General features: G+C 48.8%; 1 long non-coding RNA gene across 1 annotated transcript in view; it reads right to left on the bottom strand.

The window, feature by feature from the left end:
• LOC148542529 (uncharacterized) overlaps positions 1-20,367 on the bottom strand; it is a 71,244-nt gene extending 50,877 nt beyond the window's left edge. The window contains exon 1 of the long non-coding RNA XR_015877809.1: positions 20,241-20,367. This is a non-coding gene — a long non-coding RNA (uncharacterized LOC148542529). The remainder of the gene's footprint in view (positions 1-20,240) is intronic.
• Positions 20,368-22,355: the final 1,988 nt, after the last annotated feature.

Here is a 22,355-nt window from a genome sequence, read left to right as displayed (position 1 = left end):
ACTCCTATTCTGCCCCCTGCCTCCCACTGCTACTTCTATTGTGTCTCCTGTCTTCCATTGCTACTCCATCCTGCCTTCCACTGCTGCTCCCATCCTGACCCCGGCCTTCCACTGCTCCTCCCATCCTGCCCCCTGGCTTCCTCTGATACTCCTATTATGTCCCCTGCCTCCCACTACTACTCCCATCCTGCCTTCCACTGCTACTCGCATCCTGTCCCCTACCTCCCACTGCTACTCCTAGTCTGCCCCCTGCCTCGCACTGCTACTCCCATCCTGCCCCCTGCCTCCCACTTCTACTCCTATCATGCCCCCCTGCCTCCCACTGCTACTTCTATTCTGTCCCCTGCCTCCCACTGCTACTCCCATCCTGCCCCCTGCCTTCCACTGCTACTCTTATCCTGCCTTCCACTGCTACCTGCTACTCCCATCCTGCCTCCCACTGATACTCCCATCCTGCTTTCCACTACTACTCCCATCCACTGATACTCCCATCCTGCCCCCTACCTCCCACTGCTACTCCTATTCTGCCCTCTGCCTCCCACTGCTACTCCTATTCTGCCCTCTGCCTCCCACTGCTACTCCTATTCTGCCCCCCTGCTACTCCCATCCTGCCTTCCACTGCTACTCCCATCCTGCCTTCCACTGATACGGTTCGCCCACCAGCCCCGGAACTCAAACCAAGGCAAAACCACAGAGATGAAATCTTGCAGGTCGCGAGCTTTCCTGTCTATGTATATAAGGTACCATGCGGCTGCTGCCATTTCACTCCGGATGTAACATGTGCAGAGAGATTTAGATGTGGGAGGGGTGTGTCCAAACTGACATCTTAACTGCAGTGTAAAAATAAAGCTATCCAGCATTTGTGGGCTACAGGCAAAAGCAGCCAGTATTTACCCTACATGCAAAAAAAATGTATGCATTTGCACCCCTTGCATTGCAGCTTGGTTTGTGCAGGTTACTTGTTCAATCTAAAGGTGTCCATCCACTAGACGATTAAATTGAGCGATTGAATGATAACGATATCGTTATAATTCAATCGTTCATAAATCATTTGCAAATCGATAAGAAAAATGTTTAAAACGACCAGCGATGAGCGCTCCTACTGGTCGTTTAGACATTTATCATCGGGCAAACATGCTGGACAATCTGACTATAACGTCAGGGTCAGCATGTTTGCAGATGACTGATGTGCCTACACTGAACGACTGCTCGTTCAGTGTAGGCACATCACAGACTGACAAACGACTGCATGATTACGTACGTACGTACGTACGTGCGTGCGTGCGTGCGTGTGTGTAAAAGGCATGCTGGAGCAAGAATGGTGACAACATTTTTAAGACACCTTTTACTGCCGCCAGCTATAATTGCTGTGGAGCTGAACCTTGATCAGCTGTCCAGGTGAAGTTTTGTTAGTAAATCGCTGCATTTCACCATCACCTGTATTGGAAAGACACAGGTCCATAAAATTCAACCTTCTATAAATTTTTATTGTGTTGGTCGCATGTATATCATACATATAGAACTGCATGTAACACCACTTTCTGATTAGTCAGTTGGACAGGAACATCACATCACTACCAGGGGTGCCAAGAGGGTGGTGTACAGGGCCATTGAGAGCTCAACAGTGCCGGTTACTGGAGAGTATGGCCAAATCCAGAAGACATGTCCACGTCCCTTCTGGATAAGCCCTCACATATAAAACATACTATTCACAATGCCATGCGCTGGGCTTCACCAACAGGCCTGGGCCCAGGTAATTGGGAAGGTGCCCCTGGTGGTATAGAAAAAAGAATGCACAGCCACAACCCTGATATGTTGTGGCCATGCCCCATTGAGCAGAACCAGTGGCAAAGAATCTATGGATGGTGTTCCAAAAGTCCCAGCATGGCATGCTCACATTTACACAATGTTTGGAACCATGCTACTTTCATGGTCTATCTCTCAGATACAGTAGCTATAACTGCTTGGGTTTGCTCCAGGTGCTCCATGTCTTTCTCCCACAATACAAAAACATACTAGCAAGTTAATTGGATTCTGACAAAAATTAACCCTAGTGAATAGAATATATGTGTGTACATGAGTTAGGGAATATATATTGTAAGCTCCACTGGAACAGGGACTAATGTGAATGGCCAAATATTCTCTGTATAGCGCTGTGGAGTATGTGTGCGCTATATAAATAACTGGTAATAAATAACAAAATGACTAGGTCCATTGAAATGTACTGTACTAAGTTAGTTAATTGAGACCAAGCTATTGCAATAGGAAAGTAATTAGGATCATATGGCCTGATTCAGAGGTGTACACTATGCTGATATTATGTAGTTGCACAGTGTTTTTATTGCAATACATGCATCTAAGTCATACAGCGCATGCTTCCCGAAGCCTCTGTGCTGCCACTAGCAGAGAGGGTTTGCATGCAGGGTGATTGACAAGTAGGGTCTATTTGTGGGTGGTAATGAGTGGTAACTGAGGGGTGGTTAGAAAAACGCGGGCATGTCGAAACCGTTTTATAGGAGTGTCGGATCCAGCAACTGAGTTTACGTAGTTTCACTAGTGCTGGTGTATTGGTTCCATCGGCCAACTCAGAAGAAGGCCGATTATTGACTGATCTGCGTCTTTACACGCAGATGCTGCGACTTGTTATGCGGATGCTTGGATTTACAATGCTGCCCGTGGGCGACTCAATACATACAGTATCCCGGCAGCTGCAATAATTGCATTTAAACTCACAGTATCTGTCTAAAAAGTCGCAGTCGCAATGGGATTATCATATAAGTCTGAATCAGGCCCATTGACAACAATCTTCTGGTATACAAATGCAGTTCTGCTTCACCTATGCACCTGAACTTATCTTGTCTTACCAGCTCATGTCAGAAGGAAGTTCCTCCTGGTTGCTCTTGGACCTTGAATTTGCTATTATGCTGTATTAAATGGTTTCGGCAATGCACAGCTGACTGAATATACAAACAAGCGTGGGGACTCGTTCTTTCAGTAATTAACACATAAAACAATTGTAAATGATTAACTTGTAACAAGATTGTGATAAAAATGTACATAGTAAATTAACCTTATTGCCCTCATGAACTGTATAGATTACAGCATGTGAGATAACTATGCTATTACATATTACAGTACTATCTCTTTATACTGCCAGCTTAACATACCTCTTGTAGAGCTCGGAGGTTGCCTATTAGAAAGTGGATGTAGTTAATAGGGATGTGCGCCGTACCATTTTTGCCGGATTTGGATTTGGTTCTAATTCGTCGACCGGCTTTGGATTTGGATTTGCCAAACTGCAGTGACTGGTTTTGGATTTGGATTTTTTTACAAAAATTTACAAAAAAAAGCTAAAATCACAAAAATTGGTCTTTTTTTTTCTTCCTAGAGTATTATTAACCTCAATAACATTAATTTCCAGTCAATTTAGAACACCTCACAGCTTATAATATTGTTTTCAACATTATTGGACAAAGGTTGCAGTGAGCTGACTGGTTACTAAGCGACAAAGCAGCGGCACAACGACACAGACACCACAGTATAAAGCACATCTATGACACATTGCCACACAGCAGTGGCAGAAATTAAAAGTAGTGCACCCACCCAGTGGGGTACGGCCAGCAGAATCACAGTACTTGTTTACAAAGTGGGCTACGGCCCAAGGAGTCACAGTGCACAATCTTATTCACATTACACCACACATAGTGCCCTGATTCACATTACACCATAAAGTAGTGTCTCTTATTTATGTTACGACACACAGTAGTGCCCCTTTTACACAATGCCCACAGTAGTGACCCTTTTACACAATGCCCACAGTAGTGCCCCTTTTACACAATGCCCACAGTAGTGACCCTTTTAAACAATGCCCACAGCAGTGCCCCTTTTACACAATGCCCACAGTAGTGACCCTTATATACAAAGCCCACAGTAGTAATTCCCCTTATACAATGCCCACAGTAGTAGTGCCACTTATACAATGCCCACAGCAATAGTGTCCCTTACACAATGCCCCCAGCAGTGGTGTCCCTTACACAATGCCCCCAGTAGTGGTGCCTCCTATGCAATCCCCGTAGTAGTAGTATGGCCCCCTATGCAATGCACATTAACAGGCCCCCCCAGTAGTATGCCCCCATAAGCAGGCCCCCAGTAGTATGCCCCCCCAGTAGTATGCCCCCCATTGTCAGGCACCCCCAGTAGTATGCCCCCCATTAGCAGGCCCCCAGTAGTATGCCCCCCAGTAGTATACCCCCATAAGCAGGCCCCCAGTAGTATGCCCCCCCAGTAGTATGCCCCCCATTAGCAGGACCCCAGTAGTATGCCCCCCATTAGCAGGCCCCCAGTAGTATGCCCCCATAAGCAAGCCCCCCAGTAGTATGCCCCCATAAGCAGGACCCAGTAGTATGCCCCCCAGTAGTATGCCCCCCATTAGCAGGCCCCCCAGTAGTAGGCCCCCCAGTAGTAGGCCCCCAGTAGTATGGCCCCCCCAGTAGTATGGCCCCCCAGTAGTAGGCCCCCCCAGTAGTAGGCCCCCCCAGTAGTAGGCCCCCCCAGTAGTAGGCCCCCATAAGTAGGCCCCCCCCCAGTAGTAGGCCCCCCCTGTAGTAGGCCCCCCCAGTAGCAGGCCTCCATGCACACATAAAACAAAAAACTTACCTGTATCCCCGCTCCAGCCGCCGTCCGCTCTGCTGCCACGCGACGAGGAGGGAGCTGGAAGTTGGAGCTCCTCAGTGAGCTCCAGCCGGCTCCCTCCGTGCAGCAGCCAATGAGAGTCTGTGTGACTCTCATTGGCTGCTGTAACAAACACACAGCTGCCGCTGGCGGCTGTGTGTTTGTTCTGTGTAGAGCAGACCGCTATCACAGCGGTCTGCCCTACACTCGAGGAGCCCTGATGTCGGATTCTCTAGGGTTCGGGTGGACTCGGATCCCATATGTTCGGAGCGGTTCGGATTCCACAGAATCCGAACCGCTCATCTCTAGTAGTTACCATTCTGGCGGTCGGAATGCAGGTGCTCGGAATGCCGGCGCTCAGAATACCGGCGCTGGAATTCCGACAATAAGTATTAGGGTTAGGGGGAAGGTTAGAGTTAGGCTGCGGGAGGGTGAGGGTTAGGGTTAGCATACTTACCTTCAAGGTGTCGGGATTCTGACTGTTGGGGTGCCGCTGTCAGAATTCTGACCACTGGGATCCCGTACCCAGAACTGTTTATAAAGAGGGAGTATTATAAGATTTAATTATTTAGGAACTAGCTGGGTGCACTAGGGAGGAGATGTACTAAGCCTTGAAAAGTAATAAAGTGGAGATTGATAAAGTACCAACCAATTAGCTCCTGTCACTGACATTTAGGCATTAAATTAACTGTTTTTAGGTAAGTCCAGGAGAGAAATAAAATAAAAAAACATAAGAAGCAACATACAGTATTAAAGTATAGTACCCTAAAAGAGACATTAGGCACCATAGTGGGTTTATACAGGAAATAATTACACAGAAATTTACTGCAGATAAGAACCATTTGGCCGATCTAGGCTGCCCTTTAAGGGTGCAATTACTAGGGTTAGAGTTGAATTAGGAGTTTGGTTAGGGTATTCATGTTAGAATATTAGGGTCATGGTTTGTGTTAAGGGTAATGGTTGGTATGTTAGGGTAGTAGAATTAATTGTGAGGGTTTTGGGTATTAGTTTTAGGGTTTAAGATTAAGGGCTCTATTCATCATTACTTAATTACTACAAAAACAGGTGAAAATTAACATTTTCACCTGCAATTGTAGAAATTAAGTTTTTGGGCCATTCATCATAAAGTTAAGCAGGAGACATCACAGATATCTCCTGCTTACTGGAATGGCGCGCTGTCCCCATACACTAGTATGGGGACAGAAGTCATCAAGCTCCGAAAATACAATATTTTTGGAGCGTGACTGCAGGAATATTCGGCATCTTCAGATGGAGAGTGCTCCGGCTACCAGTCCCAGGTTATGAAGAGGGAACCCTCTGCCCCATCTGGCTCCTTCCGCCGGATGCCAGTGCTCTTCTGGGCATGTGTGCAGTGGCGTATCTAGGGTATTTGGAGCCCAGAGCAAGATGAAAAAAGAGACCCCCCCATGTGTACGCGCCGGAAAAATGGGTGTGGTCACATGGTGCAAGGGGCATGGCCACTGAAAAATGGGCATGTCCACATGGCACACACCCCTTTCTCGTCACTCTGGGAACATTCCTTTCCATTCCATATGCACCTTAATGCCCCGAGTAGTAGTGCCCGTTATACAATGTCCCCAGTAGTAGTTCCCTTTATACAGTGCCCCCGCTGGTGCACCCTTATATAGTGCCCCCAGTAGTGCCCTTTATACAGTGCCTCCAGTAGTGCACCCTTATACAGTGCCCCTTATTAAGTGCCCCAGTAGTGCACCCTTATACTGTGCCCCCCTATGCAGTGCCCCTTATACACTCCCCCCTATGCAGTGCCCCCAGTAGTGGTCCCCCTTATGCGGGCCCCCAGTAGTGCCCCTAATACAGTGCCCCCAGTAGTGGTCCCCTTATACATTCCCCTCAGTAGTGATCCCCCCTATGCAGTGCCCCAGTGGTGATCCTCCCTATGCAGTGCCCCCAGTAGTGATCCCCCCTATGCAGTGCCCCTTATACAGTGCCCCCCGTAGTGGTCCTTCCTATTCAGTGCCCCCAGAAGTGATACAGTGCCCCCGGCCAGTAGTGCATAACACACACACAGACATACATACACAAAACACTGACTTACCTGAATCCCCACTCCTGTCTGCTACTGTCTGAATCCCCACTAGCTGTCTGCTACTCTGTCCTCCCGCTCGGTACTATGGGAGAGACGTCATGACTCTCTCTCATCACCCACTGCAGGTGCCCAGCTCTGGCAGTCTGTATGACTCTCATTGGCTGCTCAAACACACACATCGCCGCCAGGTAGTATGAGTGTACTACCCAGTGCCGGCGGCTATGTGTGTGTTACTGTGTAGTGCGGCTCGCCCCCCTCCCCACCACCGGTCCCACGGTGCCCAGGGCACGAGCCCCGGTGGCCCTGCCCTAGTTATGCAACCTCATGTGTGACTTGTAGGTCACACATGCGCAATAATTTTACTGCTCCAAAAAAAGCAGTGAGAAGAGTCACTGCTCCGAAAACCCATGGAGACAGCTTATTTTCAAATTTTCAGCAGAGGTCGCAGGGAGGGGGGCCGGACACAGACCCCAGCCAGCGGGACCCGCAGCCAGAAGCAGATGATGGTCGTTCAGTGTGTATGACTGACCATCATCTGCAGATATATCTGTGCATTGTGTACACTACACACCTTTACGGTGAATACACACTAAACAATTTGCTCCATGAGCGATATCGTTTAGTGTGTCCCCGGCAGTGGTGTGCTCAATGTCGTTAACAACATTGAGCACACACACTGAACTATGGGGACTATTTACTAAGCAGTGTTAGGAGACAGAGTGAAAAGTGTTAAGGTACCAGCCAATCAGTTTCCAATCGTCATTTTTCAAACACAGCCTGTGAGATGGCAGTTAGGAGCTTATTGGCTGGCACCTTATCACTTTTCACTCTGTCTACTAACACTGCCTAGTAAATAGACCCCTATATCATTAATGATAACGTTCAGTGCCGGCACTATCCCTCATCCCCGAACCTCGGGCGATGAACAATGTCGTCAACGACCAGTGGGAGTGTGCTTCTCTGGTCGTTGACAGGACACACACTAGACGATATTGTGAATGATTAAACGAGAAAGATATCGTTAAATCGCTCAAAAGGCATAGCAGGCGTAGATCGCCCAGAGTGCATACACATAACCATGTAAATCATATCATCAACAAAAGGTAACGCTCACCCCCATCTTGACTTCCCACCCATTTAAGTGGTGATACTGCCCCCCATTAGGTTGGTACAGCCAACTACCAGTCAACGAAGGGAGCGCCCTTAAATCATAATTGCACCCGGACTGGTGACCTGCCGTTCTTTCCCGCCACAGCAAGGTTCTGCTTAAAGAACCGCCGCACCGCCACCATACTGAGGACTACCCCAATAACGCCAACTCCCCAAAAAGATCCCCAATAAACAAAGACAAACCCTCCACTGTCAAATGGACACCGTCAGCCCTATATAAATCACTAAACCGAAATTGAATGTTCCTGTGGTAAATTACCCGGCCATCATTGGCCATCACAAATTTGGCTACAGCAAAGTTAAGCTTCTTTCTAGCTTCGTCAATAGCAGGAAAACTCCTAACCCCACGCCAGACCTGTCGAGGCACAATGCAAGACCACATTAATATACACGAGGGCCAGGCTGAGAGCACCCTCGCCAAATCGTTGACAATATCAACACGTAATTCTACAGTGTGCCGTCGACCTAAATCATTGCCTCCTAAATGAGCCACCAAGATACGTGGCCTACCAAAAAGCCTTGCAAACTCTAACAGTTTAGGACAAAAGGAATGCCATCTCATACCTCTGGAACCTATCCAACGGACCCTAGCTGAATGTTCAAAAGTTGGAGCTTGATCTGAACTCATAAACCTAGCAGCCCAGAAAATATATGAGTGGCCTATCACCCAAATGTCCTGCGTGTCAAAGAGCAATCCTAAAGGTGGAGGAAAGCAGTAAAGAAAAAATTAGTAATTGTCATGAAACAATAAAATTTTATGGTGTATTAGTGGGATTATATAGAACAAAAGTGAGTATCTGCCAAAAAGAAAATGTTTCTATTGGTCGCCGACTTTACTATTTAAAGTGGCTAAGACAAACAGAAGACACAAAGGGGAAGAATGGGTGGGGGGGAATTGGGAAAAAAACAGGTGAACTCGGCAAGAGGTAAAATGAAAACCTGCTGAGGGATGGACTATGACCTAATTAAATGGTTGAGAATAGCCGAATTGAATCCGTCAGTTCAGGTAAAAATTGTAAAATCCCTCAAGACTCCCATTGCTAGCAATGGCGAGTAGCTAATCCCGAGTAGGACGGACAGGGGTAACAGACAAGACAAAACAAGACAAGACAGTACATGAGACAAGACACTGACTGAGACATCCAAGAGGAGCATGGTGGCATTAATCCATTTGGAAGATGCCACCAGCTCCGATACCCGCAAGGCGCCGTGAAAAGCCATTGAAAATGCCAATTGGATCAGGACTGCCTCGTACTCGGTAAGAGCAATTCCGTGAATTGCCCCCAACACTGCCGGCAGCAAATGAGCATCCATAGGTTTCCTACGGTCAGCTACTGGCCGGGAGACCCGTGCCCAACCTTTTAAAGCCTTCATGATCAGAAAGCTTTTTGTAAAGTCAGGCTGTCCCTTCAACTTACTATAAAATGCAATGCCTGCCAAAGAACGCATCACAGAAGCCCTGGATCTGCCAGCCAATCGGAGACTCCAAATAAAAGAAAGCATCGACCGATGCTGACCCTTACCTGCCTGCCTGCTGCTACGGGAATAATCTTCCCATTCATTCCATGCCTGATGGTATGCTCGCAATGTGGAAGGGGCTAGAGACTGCTCTGCTAAGCCCTCCATGCTGGCTCGATCACCTGCCAAACATAAGAGGGGCAAAGCACCGCGAAAGCGTCAGCACCAGGGGCCAAAGATCGGAATTTAGCCCACTAAAACCGTGATAACGTATCGGCTATCTCATTCTCCACCCTGGGCACGTGTCTTGCCTTAAACATGATGTTACATCGCAGACATGTGAGCACCAGCTGTGCTAGCAAGCGCAAAACCAGCAGGGAAGCCGCGCGTTGCCGATTGATCGCATGGACCACGCCCAGGTTGTTGCACCTGATAATGATGCTGCGATTGCGTAAACGGTCCCCCCAGATTTCAAAAGAAACCATTATGGGGAAGAGTTCGAGAAGGAGCAAGTCCTTAGTCAAACCCTTCGCCACCCATTCCTCCGGCCAACGGCCAACGCACCAGGAGCCATCAAGGTAACAGCCAAACCCCGTGGCTCCTGCTGCGTCAGTGAACAGCTGGAGCCACAAATTGTCAGCGGCTGGAGACATCCACAACCGAACGCCATTAAAATCCTGAAGAAACGAAACCCAGACAGAGAGGTCCCGCTTAATCTCGGAGGATAAACGTAGCAAATGTCTCGGCTTAGTGACCCCAGCTATGGCCCTTTCTAGCTTATGCGAAAAAACTCTGCCCATTGGTATGACCTTACAGGTGAAGTTTAACAGGCCAAGGAGGGATTGCGCCTGCCGCAGGGTAATTCTACTGGAACCCGCGCACTCCGCTATGGCATTGCGCAACTTGTCAACCTTATCGAGAGGCAGGTGGCAAGCGCCTGCCGAGGTGTCGATCTCGATGCCTAGAAATGACAAGCAAGAGGAAGGGCCATCAGTCTTGTCCGCAGCAACGGGAACTCCAAAATGAAAAAACAGCGCTTGCAAAGAAAACAACAAAAAACTACATCTATGAGAACCAGCAGGGCCGACACAAAGAAAGTCATCGAGATAGTGAGCTATCCCATGACCACCGCAAGAAAACTCTATGCACCAGTGTAGGAAAGTGCTAAATCGCTCGAAAAATGCACATGACACAGAACATCTCATAGGCAAGCACTTGTCTATGTAATATCCTTTGTCCAAGCGAAAACCCATAAATTGGAATGACTCTGGGTGTAAAGGCAATAGGCGAAAAGCTGACTCAACATCTATCTTAGCCATCAGAGCACCCGGACCATAAAACCTAACCACGTCCAAAGCATCGTCAAACGACTGGTAAACCACCGAAGAATCCTCAACTGGTATAGCATCATTTACTGACGAGCCTGGCGGATAAGACAGATGCTGAATGAGCCTGTATTTTCCTGGAATCTTCTTGGGACCCACGCCCACCGGGGAAATCACAAGATCCCTAATGGGGGGTTCCGCGAAAGGACCCGCCATGCGCCCTAAGCTAACTTCACCATCGACCTTCTCCCTAAGAATGTGAGGCAACTCAAACGCAGACTTCAAATTCCTAGGTGAGCCTGTGTCAACATCCCTGCAAATAGGTAAACGAAAACCAAAACTGAAACCGTTTAACAAAAATTCTGCATCCTGCGGGACCGGGTACCAACTCAACCATTTTGCTAACGCGGTGACGCGGACAGGGGATGGAGCTTTACTTAGCACTAGCGCCTTTCGCTGGCAGAGCAAGCTGTTGTTGGGAACCCGCTTTGAAACATTTGGCAGCTGGGTGGTTACCACCGCATCGCAAGCGGTCCCTGCGTACAGGAGGCATTATTAAACGTGAAGCATTTCCCCCCAGACGCCTGCTGTTGGCCCTGACGAACCGAACTAGATGTCTTGCTCGTGTTGTACCCCTCATACGAAGGACGCAAAGGCTGCGTGACTTCCAGCCACAACTCCACGTCCTTCCACCCTAGATCCACAACCTGTCTGCCATCCTGCTTGTGACAAAATTCTTCGTCGTAAGTGCGCCAAGCCATGCACCTGGCGGATAACTGCATGCTGTGAATTAAATGCAGATATCTAATGACGTTCAGGACGCGTCTCCAAATAACAAGCTGAGAAAATGCAAAAACCGGCCAGCCAATTATTGTAAGATTTGAACGCCTCTAGCCCTATACCGCCTTTTCCCTGGCCGCCTTAAATGCCTTCTTAGCTTTCTCCGTAAGAGCAAAAATATCCACATAGTCTCCCTTAAACCTCGTAAAACTGCGGTGTTGTCGCAGTGTACGCCTGCGGAACCCTCCAACCCTTTCTCTATATTCTTACGCTTAGGGGTGCGATGCCTACGACTCGAGCACCACCTTGCTTCCAGTTTTGCATATTTCGCCGCTCGCTTGCGAGCTCTGCCAGCGCTGTCCGCGTTAGAGATAGAGGAAGCAAAAGAAGATGTCAAGGAACTAGAGTCTGAGGAAGACCCACCTGAACCTTCCGATGTCACGGAATCAGAGGAAAATCTGGATGGCCCCTCCCCGATATCTACGTCAACCAACTCCCCTTCCTCGAGATCGTCATCTGAAAAAGAAGAGAGGACACCCGCTGCCGCCTCTGGTGCAGGCGACCCAACAACCGCACTGCTCTGACCCAAACCTTGACTCAGCGGTAGGGAGGGTGCGGTAGTCCCTAAACTTTGCGGGGCCAAACTAGGAGCGATAGCCCTCAATGCCTGTACTAACTGCTCAGTCTCCGACCCCCCTTGGACCCTCGCAAAGTAAGCGTTATCGGGCGCGAAAGTTTGGTTAGGCAAAGGGCCTGCAGGCGGAGCTGCTAAAAATGGGGCAAAGACAGCAGCCAGAGTAGACATGGCAGAAGCAACGGCTGAGGGTTCTGGCTGAACAGCAGTGGAGGGAGGGGCAGCAACAGGCAAAACTGCAGGGGCTGACTGTGTTTGTGCCATCCTACCAGCACTAGGAGCCCCGGACAAGCTGGACACAAAATGTCTGCCCCCTCTACTAAGCCCCGCCCCCCCGCTCACTAACATGGCGGGCGCCCCGCTGCGAGCGGGGAACAGGAAGGGCCCTAGGCACAGCAGAGCCCTGCTGTGTCCTAGATGGAGCTCTGTGCCCCCGGCGGGACCTCCTCCTTTTACCGGATGTTATGTCCCCAGTGTGAGACGGGAGCACACGCCCGCGTACAGCTGACGTGGCATGCTCCCGTCCGCGACTATGGGAGGGAGCCACAGCCGAGCGCGAGCTCAGCCGAGCCAGACGCCGGCGCGAACTCCTCTCTCCATCCGCAGCGGCGTCAGGGGGAACACCCGCCGCATTCGCGGCGGGGGCCACCCCGCGACGCCGAGTCCCGGATACCACAGCGGCAGGAACAGCATCCACCGCGTCCACGGCGGAGGCCGCTCCCCCACGCCGGCGAGGGACCCGCGGCGATGCTTGAGCACCGCCGGAAGCAGCAGCCGCCGCATCTACGGCGAGGGCCACCCGGCGACGCTGGTCACTGGTAACAACAGCGCCGGGGGCAGCATCCACCACGTCCGCGGCAGAGGCCGCCCCCTTACGCTGGAGCGGGTCCCGCGAGGTCAACAAAGCGGCGCCATGAGCAGCAGCCGCTGCATCCGCAGCAGGGAACGCTCCACGACGCCGGGATGGGTCTTGGTCGCCTTCATGATGCATAAAACGGGCAGGAGGGGGCACAGAGCGGCGGGGACGCATGGTAAGGGGTGGGATGAATGTGGCCAGCAACAGGGAAAACTAAAGCAAAAAATGGACAGGCCAGGAAAGGGAGGGAAAGAAGAATGCAAGGAAAATAAAGAAGAATATGTAGAGGGATAAATAGGGAGAGATAATCCAGCAAAAGAAAAGCACCAATGAAATCAGTATTAACTGACAAACTCTGTTACTGACCGAAATCTGGAACAAAGAGGGTTAGGCCCACACTTCAAGCCCATTATATAAAGTTCCTGTTGCAAACCCGTCCCTGACTGCCATAGGCTAGGCTAACTCCCACAAGTCATTTGCATACATGCCGGTCCCCATCCTAGAGGTTTAAAACACCTCTTTTCTTATTTAATCTTTCGGTTTCTCTTTTATTAAAACAGTTAAAATCTCCAACAAACATTGAATGATCTAGAAGACTCGTACCAAGTCTCACCCTGTGTGGACTGGATACCACATGGCATAAGTATAACAGACCCGACAACCTCCTGTTTATCCCCTGGGCTCACGGATCCTCTACACACATGTATGGGCTCACCCACATGCTGAGAACACTTGGACACCTGCGGACAGCCGGAGTGCTGTCAGAAATACCTCGTCAAGCCCAGCCCTAATGCATTTCGTCGTTAGACTTCATCAGAGGGTGTGGGTATCCAGTCCACACAGGGTGAGACTTGGTACGAGTCTTCTAGATCATTCAATGTTTGTTGGAGCTTTAATCTGTTTTAATAAAAGGATAATGCACTATATAGTGCTCCCTTTCTGCTTATTTTAAACCAGATATATATATATATATATATTAGGGGTGAGCGGGTTCGGATTTCTGAAATCCGAACCCCCCCGAGCCCCCCCGATCCGAGTCCGATCCGAGTCAGGCTCGACTTTTCCCGCCTGACTCGGATCTGACATCGAGGCAAAACGTCATCATCCCGCCTTCCGAGTCTCGCGGGTTTTGGATCCTATATAAGGTACCCGCGTCGGCGCCATTTTCTCACTCGGCTGTGGACAGTGAAGAGGGAGGGTGGGAGTTAGTGCTGTGTAGTGTAGTGTAGTGTAGTGCTGCTGTTGTCCACTACTTCAAAGTCCATAGGGGCTGGCTGTGTTGTGCTGTGCTGCTGTTGTTAATAGGGGCTGTGTCCACTACTTCAAAGTCCATAGGGGCTGGCTGGACTGTGTTGTGCAGTCAGTTCCAAAGTCCTGTGCAGTGTCCCAGTCCTAAAGGGGTGCTGTAGTGTTGTCCAGGGGGTGCTCTGTCCATCAGGGGTGCTCCCCCCAAGTGCTAAAAAAATAATATATTTTCTGTGTTTGTGAATTGTGTGCGCAGTAGCCGCACGTGCATCAACAAAGTAGTGCCAAGCGTGCGCCTGTGTCATAAGTAAAGGGCCGGCTGGCTTGACCGTTAAGGGTGCTGTAACCCCCGAAAGTACACTCCAGTCCAAACCAAAAAAAAAATTATTTTCTGTGTTTGTGAATTGTGTGCGCAGTAGCCGCACGTGCATCAACAAAGTAGTGCCAAGCGTGCGCCTGTGTCATAAGTAAAGGGCCGGCTGGCTTGACCGTTAAGGGTGCTGTAACCCCCGAAAGTACACTCCAGTCCAAACCTAAAAAAAAATTATTTTCTGTGTTTGTGAATTGTGTGCGCAGTAGCCGCACGTGCATCAACAAAGTAGTGCCAAGCGTGCGCCTGTGTCATAAGTAAAGGGCCGGCTGGCTTGACCGTTAAAGGGTGCTGTAACCCCCGAATGTACACTCCAGTCCAAACCAAAAAAAAATTATTTTCTGTGTTTGTTAATTGTGTGCGCAGTAGCCGCACGTGCATCAACAAAGTAGTGCCAAGCGTGCGCCTGTGTCATAAGTAAAGGGCCGGCTGGCTTGACCGTTAAGGGTGCTGTAACCCCCGAAAGTACACTCCAGTCCAAACCTAAAAAAAAATTATTTTCTGTGTTTGTGAATTGTGTGCGCAGTAGCCGCACGTGCATCAACAAAGTAGTGCCAAGAGTGCCCCTGTGTCATAAGTAAAGGGCCGGCTGGCTTGACCGTTAAAGGGTGCTGTAACCCCCGAAAGTACACTCCAGTCCAAACCAAAAAAAAATTATTTTCTGTGTTTGTGAATTGTGTGCGCAGTAGCCGCACGTGCATCAACAAAGTAGTGCCAAGCGTGCGCCTGTGTCATAAGTAAAGGGCCGGCTGGCTTGACCGTTAAAGGGTGCTGTAACCCCCGAAAGTACACTCCAGTCCAAACCTAAAAAAAAATTATTTTCTGTGTTTGTGAATTGTGTGCGCAGTAGCCGCACGTGCATCAACAAAGTAGTGCCAAGAGTGCGCCTGTGTCATAAGTAAAGGGCCGGCTGGCTTGACCGTTAAAGGGTGCTGTAACCCCCGAAAGTACACTCCAGTCCAAACCAAAAAAAAATTATTTTCTGTGTTTGTGAATTGTGTGCGCAGTAGCCGCACGTGCATCAACAAAGTAGTGCCAAGCGTGCGCCTGTGTCATAAGTAAAGGGCCGGCTGGCTTGACCGTTAAAGGGTGCTGTAACCCCTGAAAGTACACTCCAGTCCAAACCAAAAAAAAATTATTTTCTGTGTTTGTGAATTGTGTGCGCAGTAGCCGCACGTGCATCAACAAAGTAGTGCCAAGCGTGCGCCTGTGTCATAAGTAAAGGGCCGGCTGGCTTGACCGTTAAAGGGTGCTGTAACCCCCGAAAGTACACTCCAGTCCAAACCAAAAAAAAATTATTTTCTGTGTTTGTGAATTGTGTGCGCAGTAGCCGCACGTGCATCAACAAAGTAGTGCCAAGCGTGCGCCTGTGTCATAAGTAAAGGGCCGGCTGGCTTGACCGTTAAAGGGTGCTGTAACCCCCAAAGTACACTCCAGTCCAAACCAAAAAAAAATTATTTTCTGTGTTTGTGAATTGTGTGCGCAGTAGCCGCACGTGCATCAACAAAGTAGTGCCAAGAGTGCGCCTGTGTCATAAGTAAAGGGCCGGCTGGCTTGACCGTTAAAGGGTGCTGTAACCCACAAAGTACACTCCAGTCCGAACCAAAAAAAAAATTATTTTCTGTGTTTAGCCGCACGTATATATCAAATCGATATAACATAAATGGAGGACCAAACTTTCTCCGATAAAAATAAAATAGAGAAAGATCAAGAACCACTTCCTCCTAGTGCTGAAGCTGCTGCCACTAGTCATGACATAGACGATAACATGCCATCAACGTCGTCTGCCAAGGCCGATGCCCAATGTCATAGTAGAGGGCACATACAATCCCAAATGGCAAAGTTCAGGAAAATGACCTTGAAAAAGACATTTAAATCAGCTGAAGAGAAACGTAAACTTGCCAATATGCCATTTACGACACGGAGTGGCAAGGAACGGCTAAGGTCGATCCCTAGTATGTTCATGACTAGTGGTTCAGCTTCACATGACGATGGAAGCACTCCTCCCACTAAAAAAATCAAAAGAGTTAAGCTGGCAAAAGCACAGCGAAGAACTGTGCTTTCTAAGAAGATATCACAAATCCCCAAAGAGAGTCCAAGTGTGGTGGTGGTTGCGATGCCTGACCTTCCCAGCACTGGACGGGAAGAGGTGGCTCTTTCCACCATTTGCACGCCCCCTGCAAGTGCTGAAAGGAGCACCCACAGTCCACTTGCTGATATGCAAATTGAAGATGTCACTGTTGAAGTACAACAGGATGAGGATACTGGTGTAGCTGGCGCTGAGGAGGAAGTTGGCGAGGAGGATTCTGATGGTGATGTGGTTTGTTTAAATCAGGCTCCGGGGGAGACAGTTGTTGTCCGTGGGATGAAAAAGCCCATCACGGTCATGCCTGGGCAGAAGACCAAACATTCCACCTCTTTGGTCTGGCAATATTTCTATCCAAATCCGGACAACAACTGTCTTGCCATATGTACCATATGTAAAGGTGAAATAAGTAGGGGTAGGGACGTCAACCACCTATGAACATCCTCCCTTATACGGCACCTGCAGCGCGTTCATAAAAAGTTACTGTCAAGTTCAGAAACTTTGGCTCAGACCGTAAGCAGTCCAGGGACACCTAAATCCCGTTGTCCTGTTGTATCCAAGCGCCTGCAAACCACACCGTCAACTCCCTCCTCATCAATTTCCTCCTTAGTCAGGATCGGAAGTAGTCCTGCAGGCCATATCACTGGCATGACTGACTCTCCTATCCGGGATTCCTCCGGAGGATCCTGCATTGCTACGCCTACTGCTGCCGCTGCTGCTGTTGCTGCTGCTGCTGGGAGTCGTTCATCATCCCAGAGAGGAAGTAGGAACACCACTACTTTTACTAAACAATTGACCCTCCAACAGTCCTTAGCGAGGAGGATGAAGTACGACAGCAGTCATCCTGAAGCAAAACGTATAACTGAGGCCTTGACTGCTATGTTGGTGTTAGACGTGCGTCCGGTATCCGCCATTAGTGCAGTGGGATTTAGACAATTGATGGAGATAGTGTGTCCCCGGTTCCAAATCCCGTCTAGATTCCACTTCACTAGGCAGGCGATACCGAGACTGTACAGAAACGTCAGAAAAAGTGTCCTCAGTGTCCTGAAAAATGCCGTTGTACCCAATGTCCACTTAACCACGGACATGTGGACAAGTGGAACAGGGCAGACTAAGGACTATATGACTGTGACAGCCCACTGGGTAGATGTATCACCTTACGCAGCAACAGCAGCAGCGTCACCAGTCGCAGCATCTCAGAAACGCCAGCTCGTTCCAAGGCAGGCTACGCTGTGTATCACTGGTTTCAGTAAGAGGCACACCACCGACAACCTCTTAGAGAAACTGAGGGAAATCATCGCCCAGTTGCTTACCCCACTTAAACTCTCCTGGGGATTTGTGATATCTGACAACGCCACCAATATTGTGCGGGCATTACATCTGGGCAAATTCCAGCACGTCCCATGTTTTGCTCACACAATAAACTTGGTGGTGCAGAATTTTCTGAAAAGCAACAGGGGCGTGCAGGAGACGCTTTGGGTGGCCCGAAAAATTTCTGCCCACTTTCGCCATTCAGCGACTGCGTGCCGAAGACTGGAGCGCCAGCAAACACTCTTGAATCTGCCCCGCCATCACCTGAAGCAAGAGGTTGTGACGCGGTGGAACTCGACCCTCTATATGCTTCAGAGGATGGAGGAGCAGCAAAAGGCCATTCAAGCCTATACATCCACCTATGACATAGGCAAAGGAGGGGGTATGCACCTGACTCAAGCGCAGTGGAGAATGATTTCCGTGTTGTGCAAGGTTCTCCAGCCCTTCGAACTTGCCACATGTGAAGTCAGTTCAGACACTGCCAGCTTGAGTCAGGTCATTCCCCTCATCAGGCTTTTGCAGAAGCAGCTGGAGAAAGTGAAGGAGGAGCTAAGACAGAGCGATTCCGCTCGGCATGTGGGACTTGTGGATGAAGCCCTTCATTCGCTTTGCCAGGATTCCAGGGTGGTCAATCTGTTGAAATCAGACCACTACATTTTGGCCACCGTGCTCGATCCTAGGTTTAAAGCCTATGTGGTGTCTCTCTTTCCGGCCGACACAAGCCTGCAGAGGTGCAATGACCTGCTGGTGAACACACTGTCAGCTGAAGCGGAACGTGACACGTCAACAGCTCCTTCTTCATTTTCTCCCGCAACTGGGGCTACCAGGAAAAAACTTAGGTATCCTAAGCAACCCGCTGGCGGTGATGCAGGGCAGGCAGGACCAAGTTTGGACATCTGGTCCGGACTGAAGGACCTGGCAACAATTTCTGACATGTCTACTGTCACTGCATATGATACTGTCACCATTGACAGAATGGTGGAGGATTACATCGGTGACAGCATCCAAGTAGGCATGTCAGACAGTCCATACCTGTACTGGCAGGAAAAAGAGGCAATTTGGAGGCCCCTGTACAAACTGGCTCTATTTTACCTGAGTACCCCCTCCAGTGTGTACTCTGAAAGAGTGTTTAGTGCAGCCGGGAACCTTGTCAGCGAAAGGAGTAGGGGGTTGCATCCACAGAATGTGGAGAAGATGATGTTCATCAAAATGAATTATCAGCTTTTCAAGGGAGACCAGCCTCCAGAACGTACAGAGGGACCTGTGGTGGTGGATTCAAGTGGGGACGAGTTAATACTTTGTGAGGATGAGGATGTACACACTGAAGAGGGTGAGGAATCGGTGGATGAGGAGGATGAGGATGACATCTTGCCTCCGTAGAGCCAGTTTGTGCAGGGACAGATTAATTGCCAGCTTGTTTTGTGGGGGCCCAAACGAACCAATCATTTCAGCCACAGTCGTGTGGCAGACCATGGCGCTGAAATGATTGGTTTGTTAAAGTGTGTATGTCCTGTTTATACAACATAAGGGTGGGTGGGGGGGCCCAAGGACAATTCCATCTTGCACCTCTTTTTTTTCTTTGCATTATGTACAGTTTGGGGCCTAGTTTTTCAAACTGCCATCCTGTCTGCCACTGCAGTGTCACTCCTAGATGGGTCACGTGTTTGTGCCGCCCACTCGTGTCGCTTAGCATAGTCATCCAGCTACCTCGGTGCAACCTTTTGGACATAAAAACACTATTGTGAGGTGTGAGGTGTTCAGAATAGACTGGAAATGAGTGGAAATTAAGGTTATTGAGGTTAATAATAGCATAGGGGCAGAAAAACCTACAAATTCTGTGATTTTAGCTGTTTTTATGCTTTTTTTAAAAAAAATACAGATCCAAAACACAAAACCCAGAACCCAAAACACGGAAGGGTGGTTTTGGCAAAACCAATCCAGATCCAAAACACGAAGAAAGATCCAGATCCAAAACCAAAACACAAAACACGAAAAGTGGCCGGTGCACACCCCTAATATATATATATATATATATATATATATATATACACACACATATATATAGTCAAAGTTCGGTCCAGCACTCCCAGAAACCGTCAATAACTTTTAAAGGTGCCCTCACATGTGGAGACATAATTACATAATGGTGCAAGGGTGCGGCACTCACATCAAATAAATAACCATGACAACTGTGTCAATTATGAATCAATGTTTCAATACTTTACGTACTATCTTCAGGATAACAATACAATAAAAGACTTCTTACCTTAAATACTGTAACACCCCAAGTGAGACCTGTGCCATGAGCGGGACCCGCTATCTGTCCGGTGTCGGCCCTAGAAGACGCCATCACATACGCGAAGTTGTGAGCGTGTGACGTAGTGCCTATCACCAAGCAACAAGACAAACAAATGATATACAGCACTAGAATACAAAGCAAGAAAACGTAACATGAGGAAAAATTGCAAAACATATCAAAGAAAATAGGTACACAAAAACTCAGATATAACCATATGAAATATATGGATATTATACAGTACAAATATAATCATGGATAACTTAAAAGCATGACAGTGTGACGGAACCCTCCCACCTCACAGGTGACGGAATATGGTCTATTATGCAATAAAGCAATCTTGCTAAATTACATTAGGCCAATGTATGACAGCCTGCACGGACACAAAATTTGATAAACAACATACGTGCTGTTACAAGTTAAGTGGTGTAATATCTCATATTTCCTCCCTGTGGGTGATTAAAGGAATTCCTTGGAATCAAATATCTACAGAGTTGTCTTGGTTATTTATTTGATGAGCGTGCCGCACCCTTGCACCATTATATATATATATTAGGGATGAGCGGTGCGGATTCTGTGGAATCCGAACTGCTCCAAACATCGGGCATCCGAGTCCACCCCAGCTGCGGCTCGGGTGTTCCCGCCTGACTGGGATCCCACTGCTAGGCTGAACGTCATCCTCTTGATGTCGGATTCTCGCAAGAGTTCGCCTCTACATAAGGCGCTGAGACCGGGACTCTGCGCCATTTCACTCCCACGCTCCGCATGCTGTGCACTGCTCTGCTGATAACAATACTGGCTGTGTACAGGGACTCACAAGTGGCTGTGCTGGCAAAGTGACTGGTATAGGGGGCACACTGCACGTTAATGTATGCTGCGCTATACTCTGCTGATTAAGTGGCTGTGTCCAGAGACTCACAAGTGGCTGTGCTGGCAAAGTGACTGGTATAGGGGGCACACTGCACGCTAATGTATGCTGCGCTATACTCTGCTGATTAAGTGGCTGTGTCCAGAGACTCACAAGTGGCTGTGCTGGCAAAGTGACTGGTATAGGGGGCACACTGCACGCTAATGTATGCTGCGCTATACTCTGCTGATTAAGTGGCTGTGTCCAGAGACTCACAAGTGGCTGTGCTGGCAAAGTGACTGGTATAGGGGGCACACTGCACGCTAATGTATGCTGCGCTATACTCTGCTGATTAAGTGGCTGTGTCCAGAGACTCACAAGTGGCTGTGCTGGCAAAGTGACTGGTATAGGGGGCGCACTGCACGCTAATGTATACTCTGCTGATTAAGTGGCTGTGTCCAGAGACTCACAAGTGGCTGTGCTGGCAAAGTGACTGGTATAGGGGGCACACTGCACGCTAATGTATTGTGCGCTATACTCTGCTGATTAAGTGGCTGTGTCCAGAGACTCACAAGTGGCTGTGCTGGCAAAGTGACTGGTATAGGGGGCACACTGCACGCTAATGTATTGTGCGCTATACTCTGCTGATTAAGTGGCTGTGTCCAGAGACTCACAAGTGGCTGTGCTGGCAAAGTGACTGGTATAGGGGGCACACTGCACGTTAATGTATGCTGCGCTATACTCTGCTGATTAAGTGGCTGTGTCCAGAGACTCACAAGTGGCTGTGCTGGCAAAGTGACTGGTATAGGGGGCACACTGCACGCTAATGTATTGTGCGCTATACTCTGCTGATTAAGTGGCTGTGTCCAGAGACTCACAAGTGGCTGTGCTGGCAAAGTGACTGGTATAGGGGGCACACTGCACGCTAATGTATGCTGTGCTATACTCTGCTGATTAAAGTGATTGTGTCCAGACTTACAAGTGGCTGTGCTGGCAAAGTGACTGTATACGGGGCACACTGCACACTGATGTATGCTGCGCTATACTCTGCTGATTAAAGTGTTGAGACTCACAAGTGGCTGTATGTACAAAAAATAGTTTAAAAAAAGAAACAAAAATTTCAAGAAAGTTAAAAGTAAAAAAAACAAAAAACATTTTTTTGGTGCTGTACCCCACTGTGTATACAGGCACCATGACTCCGTGGGCCTTAGCCTTCTGTGTATAAAAGCACCATGACT

The sequence above is a fragment of the Taudactylus pleione genome, unplaced genomic scaffold, assembly GCF_031769625.1.
Source record: "Taudactylus pleione unplaced genomic scaffold, aTauple2 ptg000012l, whole genome shotgun sequence".
NCBI lineage: Eukaryota > Metazoa > Chordata > Amphibia > Anura > Myobatrachidae > Taudactylus > Taudactylus pleione.
The sequence above is the reverse complement of the archived record's forward strand: the minus strand, read 5'-3'. Positions and strand labels throughout refer to the sequence as shown.